Source organism: Dasypus novemcinctus, chromosome 17 (assembly GCF_030445035.2).
Source record: "Dasypus novemcinctus isolate mDasNov1 chromosome 17, mDasNov1.1.hap2, whole genome shotgun sequence".
NCBI lineage: Eukaryota > Metazoa > Chordata > Mammalia > Cingulata > Dasypodidae > Dasypus > Dasypus novemcinctus.
Window position 1 is genome coordinate 53,900,569 of NC_080689.1, and position 10,970 is coordinate 53,911,538.

General features: G+C 42.6%; 1 long non-coding RNA gene across 2 annotated transcripts; it reads left to right on the forward strand.

Moving 5' to 3' along the window:
• The first annotated feature begins 4,225 nt into the window (after positions 1 to 4,225).
• Positions 4,226 to 7,628, forward strand: LOC131273863 (uncharacterized). Of its 2 annotated transcripts, none has more exons than XR_009181030.2 (3): positions 4,226 to 4,310; positions 6,217 to 6,407; positions 7,477 to 7,628. It is a non-coding gene; the product is annotated as an uncharacterized lncRNA (long non-coding RNA). The 2 variants fall into 2 exon arrangements; XR_009181031.2 differs by having other exon boundaries at positions 4,232 to 4,310; positions 6,283 to 6,407.
• Positions 7,629 to 10,970: the final 3,342 nt, after the last annotated feature.

The window sequence follows — 10,970 nt, forward strand, 5'->3', positions numbered from 1 at the left end:
GATCAGTTCCTGGAGCCACCTAATGAGAATACAAGCAGACGCAGAAGAACACACAGCAAATGTACACAGAGGGCAGACAACGGGGTGGGGAGGGGTAATAAATAAATAAATCTTAAAAAAAAAAAAGAGCAAAGTTAGTTTGAATCAATGTTTAAAAAAATAAAACCTCTTTATAAAAATAAATATAGTATAAATAATAGTATAACTGCATGGCGATGGTAAAGATCATGAAAGTGATTCACTTGCTCAGGGACCCTCTGGTTCTTAAGAAAGTGGAACATGGGCCATGGACAGACCCACCCTATGACCCCAACAAGTGGGTGACCTGAGAGTCTATTGTAAACCTCTCCCTATTCCAATAATAATCATTCTATTTTGAGCGCTTGTTCTCTGCCAGACTCTGGCAACAAGCTTTATGTACATTAGCTCATGCCCATGGAAACTAGTGATATTTCCACTTGCTCAAAGATAGCCTTCCTTCTCCTTCTTGTCTTCATCATCACCGTCATCATAAGGCATCCTTGCTGAGTCACCTGCAGGAAACCACTGTAACAACACCAATAATGCACCTAATCACGTTTTTACACGGAAGAGTAAGAACATAAACGTACGTAAGAAAAATGTACAATGGCATTGAAAACATAAATAATTTGGCTTATTTCTGGTCTAACCCCTGTAGCACACACACCTTGTCTATCTCAAGACTTTTTCTTCATTTCTATGATGGAGGCAGAAGCACTCTGTACATGTTACCTGGCTGGAATATTTTGAAAACTGGACAGTTGATGACTAGCACCGAAAGCCGTTGTAGAAAAATGTGAATTCTGATGAACAGGACTTTGTTTTAAGTTACAGTCTGTTGCAAAATAAAATGGCTGAGTTATAAGTTTCCATTTTAAAATGGACACCCAATAGACCTTTAACCCTGACACTATTTCCATTCATAACACAAGAATAGAGAAAAATAAGATATGAGCAATAGAGGGCCTTGCTTAAAAAAATGCTGTTAACAAAATTGTAGCAAATTCTGGCAATGAGTTTCCTTGATGATTCATAAATTAGATAGAGCTAGGTTAGAAGAATGCTGAGAGAGAAAAGAGCTTACCTCCTTTTTTGTTTCTGGTTTCACAGTAAGCTTCTCTAAAATGACAATAACCCCAAATACAGAATATCTATAAACATTTATTACTTACTATGTCTCCTCAGGCCTTCACAGTCAAGCAAAAGAAGAAATTGAAGATTTCCCTCCAAATACTAATTCACCTATAAATGAAAGAGAAATCTATAATCTGTGCATAAATTCAGAAGGAAATTTAAAGACTTTTTCTTTTTAGTTAAAAAATGTTTGGTAGCTCAGTGGTTGAGTGCCTGCCTCCAACATATGAGGTCCTGGGTTCAATCCCAGGTATCTCCTTTTAAAAAAAAAGATTTTGAATAGGTGATACATACTTGTGGAACAAAATTCAAAGATACAAAAGGGTAGATAGTAGAAAATATTTTTTTCTCCCACCCTGGCCTCCCAGTTTACTGGAGGCAAACATTGTTTTCAATTGTGTGTGTGCATGCATGTAGCTAGAGATAGATATTAATATATGATGACTATAAGCACAAGTTAATATATACACATGTGATTATTTTATTTTATTTTATTTTATTTTCGGGAGGTACTGGAGATTGAACCCAGGACCTTGTACATGGTCCTTGTACCACTGAACTACATCTGCTCCCCCTGTATTTATTTTTGTGGTGTAATTGATGGCATTTTATATTGTTTCTGTGTATCCTGAAGATACTTCCCTATCAGTACAAAAAGGTGCTGCTACTCTCCTGCAAGGCTATGCAATAGTTCATCATAAAGATGCATCAAAACTGCAGACATTTACATTGTCTCTAACCTTTTGCTCGTACAAGCAGTGCAACAACCAGTAACTTCACACTCGTGCGACTACAGCTGGAGGATAAACTCCCAGGAATGGAAGGGCCGGGTCCAAGGGCATATGCATTTCAAAATTTGATGGCTATTGCCAAATTATCTTTCACAGAGGTTAGACCATCAAATGGCTATTTTATAATGTACTGCAACAATTGCTATTTGGGTAGTTCTTTAACTTTATTAAGTACTTATCCAGTATTAGGGCACAGTCTCCCCCAGAGCAAACAATAATACTGTTCTTACAGACAACCCCCACTTCATAGACTAGGTGTGAGCAAGACTGACACATTGTACCTTACTCTGCTTGCATTTTGTGTGATAGAATTACCTGCATGGTAAATAATCTGTGATCTATCAATGCTTTTTAAAACAGGTCCATCTATACATATGCATGTCCAATCTTTGTTCTTAATAAACCTACAGGAAACATTTCTTCGGTTGACTATGGAGATGCTGGAGTTTAGAAAGTGAAACAATAGAAACCAAGATGAAAGATAATCATCAGGCTTCCTCTTTAGAGTTGACTACAGCACAACCAACCAAATTATGAGAAATAAATTACAGTTTTTAAAAATTTCCTGTTTTAAATTACTGCAAATGTAATGTGACTAGGTAAGAATTATTTTTAATCACCTATAATTACGTGGATAGTGTACATCTAAAAGCATAGTCGGTATCCAAAAGCAGCAATTAAAAGAAAATCATAGCACAACTTCGCTTTCGTTCGAAATGTGCAGTATTTTCTCTTTGTATGCTCCCTTTTCCAAATAAAATCAATGTCTAGAATTGCTGGGTTTTAGCAGATACAGAACACCAGCTAAAAACATTCCTTTCCCTGAACTCAATAGGTTTGCATTTATCCAGCCTGGGCGAATTCTTGACGGATATTTCACGAATTCAAGAGACACGAGTTTATTTGACAAGTTTAGGAGGCATGTAAAATAAAGTCGTGTAGATTTTAAAGCTTCAGAAAATTGGGGAATTCCCTGTGCCAGAGAGCGATCATTAAACCTGCAATTAACACTTGGATGAGAGAGAATTTGGAATTGTAAAGGGATGCACAAAACAGAATTCTACCCTACCACTTGTGTGTCATGACCTCATAGACTAGGTAGAAGTTCTCCCTCCTTCACGAAGGAAAGGCAAGGAGAGCGAGGGCGAGCAAGGGCTGCGGTGGGCGGAGCGTCTATAAATAGCAGGTGAAGCGTTCCAACGCCGAGAGGGTGCGTCACAGGGTGCCTCCCCGGAGCCCGCACGCGGCGCGGGGACGCCCGCCCCGCGGCCTGCTTCCCGCGCGCCCCGCTGCGCCCAGGAGCCCGGGCAGGCGGGCTGGGGCGGGGGACCCGGGCTCTGCGCGGCGCGGGTCGACCCCGCAGATTAGCCAGAGCCTCGGGCGCAGAGGCTGCGCGAAGCCCTCGGCCCGCGTTCTCCTCCCGGCGGCTTCCCCGGCCCCAGCCCTCCCCTCCTCCCAGCTGGAGCGGGGAGAACAATAACCCGAGCGCGCGCGAGGAGACTCCCGGGCACCAGACAATGCGGAGGGCGTCGCGGGGGGACGTCGGGCGCGGGGCTTGCCCGGGGCGGGCGGGCCACGGGGGCCACCGAGGGCCGCCACGAGGAAGAGGATTTAGGTCTGTTAAAATCCAAAGGTTTCTGATCAGGCGGGAGGGAGTTTGTCCAGGTAGAACATCAGTTGCTTAAAATACGCACAGCCAGCCCGTGTATGTGGGGCCCTTTCTAAGGAAGACTTGAATTTCTAAGTCACTTTTGGAATTTCCATAGGTCTCTCTTTTTGTGCTCATATTGTTCTGGAATTTCCCCACCCTGTCTCCTGTCCTACTCTGCCTGTTCCTCTGCCCCGCCCCCCCCCCCCCCCCCATTTTGTTCCCTTACCACCTTTTCTTTAACTTTCTTTTCGGTCCTGCAATGCCTTTCCCCTTCTGATCGGTGCCTCTTTGGTTCCCCTTTCTAAGGAATGGATTTTTATTTCCATCTCTCTCATAATTTGTTCCTTCCAGTACTTTCTTTCCTTTGTTTTTCTCTCACTGTTAACCACATCTGCATGATTTTTTCTTCCCAATGCGGTAAAGTCTGTCCCCTTAAGGACATTTCATGGCATTTATCTCAGGGAAATGTGTTGCAGTTCCCTTCTCAGGGAGCCTGGATTTAAGAAATCACAGATCTCTGATGTTTGGGGTGCTTATTTGCTGGCTTATATTTTAAAAACATGTAGGAAATGCAGAAAAAAAAGTATTTTCAAATCAGGTCTCTAAATGGGGATTTCCTTACCTCTACAGATTTTAAAGCAAAACCGATTCTACATTATCTGAAAGTCAGGACCCTGGCATCCTTTCTTCACCGATGAAACGCCATCTCTTTGGTCAGCATTTTGTACTAGTCCCCATCGGCAGAATGTCCAACCACTTTGTTCTTTTCTGAGTCTGGTCTAGAGTAAAAAGTATCAACCTCACAAATCAGAAGTAGCTCTTAAACTGAGGATCTGGGGGAAAAACAAAAACAAAAAAAAAACCCCAGACAAATGAAGGGTTAAACATTTAACGAAAAGCATACTTTTTGTGATTGAAATATTTGGAAGTGAGAATAGATGGGGGTGCCTGGCAGTGAGGTAGGAGTGGGAATGTCTCTTGGAGGCAGTTTACTTTGCCAGGACTGACACTCCAGTTGGGTGCAAATCGCATTTCTCTGCAGGTGAAATCAGATTAAGGTGAACATGACACAAGCCAGGACAGACGAGAAAAAAGTCTATCCAGAGGAGAGGAAGAGTCACCTGACTTGAGAGGGGAGAGGGGGGTAACAGGCAGCTTTCTCTTTGTCAACCCCAGCTGTGGATGAGGGAGCCGCTCTGTCCTGCCCCCACTTCCGTCTGCCTTTCTGACTTACCAAACCCTGCCTTCCTTCAGCCAGGGTCTAGACTGAAGGGGGGCGGGGAGCAAGATACAGGTCTTGAGCAAGCCTACTCTTGTAAGCTACCCTCAAGCCCTCCCCCCCCCCCCCCAAAATCGTAAAGAGGTGGGAGCCTTTGGGTCAGGTTCCGAACCATCACATCATAAGGGTCCCTTGTTGAAATTGACTTTGTGCCAGGCACTCTGCTGTGACCTTTAACATAGTATCCCATTTAATCCTCCAACCAGACTTTAAGGTAGATATTATCATCCCCGTTCACATATATGGAAAACCAAAGCACAGAGTAGTAGTTAAGTGCTTATTTGCCCACGGTCACAAGATAGTGAGTGTTAGGGCAATACTCAAAGTGTTATCTGGCACCAAAGCCTAAACTCTACACCTCTCTCAACAGGGAGAGGAAATACAGGCTCTCTCCAGTCTTGGGGACTCAGCCTGAGGGGGGGCAGAGTAGAAGGGCCTTGTTTCTCAGCTGGGACCCAGGCCTGTGTTTATAGGGCTCTACACTCATGTGCCCAGAGTGCGCTCTGACAATCGCCTTTGCCCCTCTGGAACTCGATTCAGGTTCTCCTAAGTAGGGGTTCTTTACTTTTTTTGTTCCATGGACCCCTTTGCCAGTCAGGTGAAAACCACAGACCCCTTGCTAAGTCCACACTAGACTGTGTATTGTTTTATAAATATACCACACCTGCTCCAATACATCCCCACAAGAATAATGTTTCTCAATTCAAGCTCACAGACCCCTTGTTAAGAACCCATGTCCTAAGGAGACCCTGTTAATCCACAAGAGCAAGGTTTCCTTGAGAGGACAAAAGCGTGCCTTCCTCAGTCATGTAATCAAGGTTGGGGGGCAAAGCCTCCCTCTGCGTGTGGCAAGAGGGTTAGCTATTTACAGCAGCGAGAGGGGTAGCAGCACCTGTCAGCAGTGATGGGCAGGTCTCAGGGCATGACGCGAGTATGGCAGCACGGTATCTCATTATTGTGGGGTGGATTTGCATTGCCCTAATGGCTAATGATGTTGAACAGCTTTTCATTTTTTATTTTATTTTATTTTTAGGCGGTACCGGGAATTAAACTCAGGACCTCGTAAATGGGAAGCAGGCACTCAACCACTTGAGCTACACCTGCTCCCCTTTGGCACATTTTTAAATTGGACTGTGTTTTTGTTGTTGAGTTGTAGGAGTGCTTCATATATTCTGGACATTAAGCCCTTATTAGATATATGGTTTCCAAATATTTTCTCCTGTTCTGTAGGTTGTCTTTTCTCTTTCTTGATAATGTCATTGGATGCATGAAAGCTTTTAATTTTGATTAAGTCCCATAAATCTATTTTTTCTTTTGTTGCTTGTGCTTTTTGTATAAAGTCTAAGAATGCATTACCTAGTACATCCAAGAAACTGGAATCTTTGGGCTCTTCATGTGCCTGGTAGGCCCTGAACCTCAGTGGAGTTGCAATACCTACTCTCCAGTTCACTAGACTCACCCAGGACAACTAACAAGGAAGTGGGGATTGACAACCACCACACCAAGGAAATGAGAGAGCCTACAACTGCAAGTAAGAGAGTCCCATCCAGCCGCTGTATGGGAACAAAGCCCCCTCTTAACTAGAGATGGAGTGGACATCACCATTCCAGAATCCTCAGGATTAGGGAATGAACTATGGACTAGAGTGGACTTACGGGGTATTCTTCTATAGACTGACTGTGATTCTAGTGATGGAAGATATTACAACATTGATGTGAAGGCAGTGACCACTGGAGGCTCTGGAGGCAGAGAGAGGGAAAAACAGGTCTATTATGGGGGCTCTTTCGGGACTTGGAAATCATCCTGAATGACATTCCAACGATAGATATAGGCCATTTTACATCTTCCCATAACATGCAGAATTGTATGGGAGAGAGTGTAAACTCCAATGTGAACTATGGTTCATACTCAGTGGCAATGCCCCAGGATGTGTTTATCAATTGCAATGAATATGCCACACGAATGAAGGATGTTGTTTATGTGGGAGGGTTTGGGAGGTGTGGGGAGTGGGGCATATGGGAATCCCTATGTTTTTCATGTAACATTTATGTGATCTAAGTGTCTTAAAAAAAAAAAAAAAAAAGAATGCATTACCTAATGCAAGGTCCTGATGAAGTTCCCCTACATTTTCTTCTAGGAATATATATATATTTTAGGAGGTACTGGGGGTTGAATCTGGGACCTTGTACATGGGAAACTGGCACTCACACACTGAGCTACACCTGCTCCCCTAGGAGTTTTATATTTCAGTTTTTATATTTAGGTTTTCCATTTTGAGTTAGTTTTTTGTATATGGTGTGAGGTAAGGGTCCACCTTTATTTTTTGCATGTGGGTATCCAGTTTTCCCATCACCATTTGTTGTAGAGTTTATTTTTTTTTAAATCTGCCCATAATCCCTCTCTTCTTCTGGGATTTTGTCCCACCTATTGGAATTGTCATTTTCTTATATGACTCCACCTCCCTGGTCACAGTCAATTCATATGGAAGTGAGTATCTGACCCAAGCTGGGCCAATCAGAGAGTGTGTGTGCGCGCGTGTGTGTGCTTAACTAACCCTAGGAAAAGAGAGTCATTACCTCTCTGGTGCTCAATCTGCACAGAAGGAAGCTCAGGACCATTTGGCAGTCCCATTTCCACCATGTGAAGTCTACAAAGCTAAGGTAGCAAAAGGCAGACAAGAGACAGATAATTCTGGTGATATTTGGATCATGGTTCCAGGTGTCTCTGGGGCCCAGGTGTACCTCTACCCTGCTGACAGGTAAGTGAAACACTCAGGTGTCCTTCCTGTTGATCCCCTTTTTGCTAAGTGGTTCAAGTTTGTTTTCTGTCGCTTGCAGCTCCAAAGCTCTGTGACAGACTAATTTATTTCTAAAATCACTTTAACTCTAAATTTCTATGCCTTCATAAAAAATAAATTAATGGCGTTCAACTACGGCTGTGTCTATGATTCATGGATTTTAAAAGATTTTTTAAAACCTCATTAAAATCACTTAAAAGTGTGAAATAGGTGCAAGGCTTTCTATTGCCTCTTATTTTATCTAAATGAAAGAAAGAAATAGATTAAGAGCTGATGTTTTGCTGAACTGTGAAGATTATCAGCCATTAAATTATAAAAATCTATTTCAAAACTGTTGATGTCGGGAAACAGATGTGGTTCAACCAATTGGGTTCGTCTACCATATAGGAGGTCCAGGGTGCAATGCCCAGGGCCTCTTGGTGAGGGCAAGCTGACCCACATGGAGTGCTGGCCCATGCTGGGATGCCGCCCTGCACAGGAGTGCCCCCCTGCATGGGAATGCCGCTCAGAGCGGGAAAGACGCCCTACGCAGAAGTGCCAGCCAATGCAGAGAGCTGGTGCAGCAAGATGACGCAACAAGAGACACAGGAGAGAAAATAAAAAGACGTAGCAGAATGGGGAGTTGAGGTGGCACAAGAGAGAAATCACCTCTCTCCCACACTGGAAGTTCCCAGGATCAGTTCCCAGAGCTGCCTAATGAGAATACAAGCAGACACAGAAGAACACACAGTGAATAGACACAAGGAGCAGGGGGGGGGGGGGGGTAATAAAATAAATCTTTAAAAAAATGTTGTGGTAACCTGGTATTGAAATTAATTTTTTTTTTCTATGCACAGTTTAACATGAGAGGGAAATTAGAAACTTTGGCTTGATGAAGACCAATAATTTAGAAAGACAAAGTCACAGTATGGATATTTTGTCCTGACTTCTCTAGTTTGACTGTCTACACTCCTTGTTAGCAATGAATGAGTGAAATCTTTTCTTTCCTTTAGTTTAAATAGATAACATAAAAATAGATATGTCTCCCATTTCTGGTTGCTACTCTAATCCACCCATCTCTCTGTATATTTTTTTAAAAAACTTAAATTTTAGCTTTCAATAAAGAAAACATTTTTTATTTGGGCTTTTTGAGCATTTATGAATTTTAATATATAAAATTTTACATTTTTGGCCATGTTAAAATAACTCAGGAATATCTGGTAACAATAAATCTATTTCTAATGGCCTCTTCTTGGTATTAAGTTAGAAATTCATGCACGTGTATCTGTATTTATATCTAATTGTGTTTCAGTCTTCTTCTACTATAGTTAATTCTTGATAATTAATGGTAGTGGAAGATGGTGCTTTCATAGCTGGTGTTAATTGAAAGCCACAGAAACTTATGAGAGTTCATTTTTTTGCTGTTATTGTCATTTTAATGTCTTCTCAAGCAAAATAAATCTTTTTTTAAACCAGAGTTACATGCATAGTAGTAAAATTAGATATTTTGAATTTCACAAACCCTCTTTGCCCACTCCTTTTTTGGTTGACGACCTCCCAAGATATAAGATCATAGGTCAGTGAGAGGGGGAGGTGGGGAGGAGGCTGCAGCTTGTCTATACCACCGCCGGGATATTAATACATCTGAATAACAAAAACTTGGTGATGTGGGGTGGAACCCAGAGTGTTGGTGGTGCTTGCTGATGTGCCTGCGTTGCCCTGGATCCTCGCAGGGAGCTAAGCAGGAGCCAAGCTACCAACATCACCCCGAGCTAGAAGTCAGAGAAGTGTCTCTGAAACTCCCTTTCGCTTAGTCCCACTTAATCCTTGTATAATCCCTCCTCACAGGAAACTCGTAACCAGGGACAGACTGACCCCAGGCTTGCACTCGGATCTCTGCACAGTACAGCCATCTGGTGCTCTTCCTTGCCTCCCTGTCCTCCACTTTAAACTCCTACCAAGGCGCCCTTCTGCTCTGTCCTCATGTCCAGCACGTGTTGGCCACAGAAAGTCCTGTCTCAGGTGACTCTTTCTTTCCTTACCTTAGTACCATCTCACTATAATCCAAGGGCCATGGAAGGGTTGGTTTCCTGGGAGACAGGGTCTACATGGAGTCTGTGAGGTGAGCGCTTCTGGACTCTTGGCTGATTTTGGCTTTTAACCTTCTTTGCCCTGGTTATTATGTGTGGACACCGATGCCAAGCATGCATGCCTGTGTTGGTGTAGTTCCTGCTCGGGCTCAGGACAATTTGGCTGACTCTCAGTTCTCTTTATCCACCTTTTCCTTCTTACACAGGTAGAGCGAACACTCAGTTCTACCTTACAGATAAAAATAGACTCAGTAGAAGAAGCGAACCCATGTTCGCTTCTATGTGTACCTTCATAGAGATTCACATATCTTCTCTTTATAGGTAGATACATCTTGCATCCTGTTCAAGTTGAGCATCAGAACCCTGACAGTCAGTACACTAGTTCACTGGTATGCAGTAGTGGACTGCAAATGCTGGACAGGTTGTTAATGAACTTAGAATAACGTGTAAAACATTTTTTGGTTTTTTAAATGTTTTTTCCCTTTATTAAAGAAGTTGTGGGTTTACAGAGCAATCATGCATAAAATACAGGATTCCCATATAACTCTCCATTATTAACATCTTACGTTGGTGTAGAACATTGCATTTTTACTACAGTTAAACATACAACTATTACAACAGTGTTGGTCCAGGGTATGAAAACTTGATATAGAGCTGTGTACAACATGATGCAAATATGCCAATACTAAAAGAGTTACATTTAACACTGGCATGTAGATAGAGGTATGTAGATGTATAGTCAGGAAAGTAAAGTGATGATACCACCACAGGAGCTGTAGATCATCTTATAGCTACTGAGAGGCATTGCTTTGTAATCATTGCTCACTTCTTTAGTCTTACTTTGTATCTTTTCATCTCTTCAAGTACATAACCAAATTTTCAGGAATTTGAATGTGTCAAGGGTACAAAAAAAAGTACTAAATTATTAGAACTATGATCAATCTTTTTTTTTAAGATTTATTTATTTATCCCCCCACCCCCGCCCACCTGCCTGCCCCAGTTGTCTGTTCTCTGTGTCTATTTGCTGCATGTTTTTCTTTGTCCGCTTTTGTTTTGTCAGCGGCACGGGAATCTGTATTTCTTTTTGTTGCATCATCTTGTTGTGTCAGCTCTCAGTGTGTGTGGTGCCATTCTTGGGCAGGCTGCACTTTCTTTCGCACTGGGCGGCTCTCCTTACAGGGCGCACTCCTTGCACGTGGGGCTCCCATACGTGGGGGACACCCCTGCG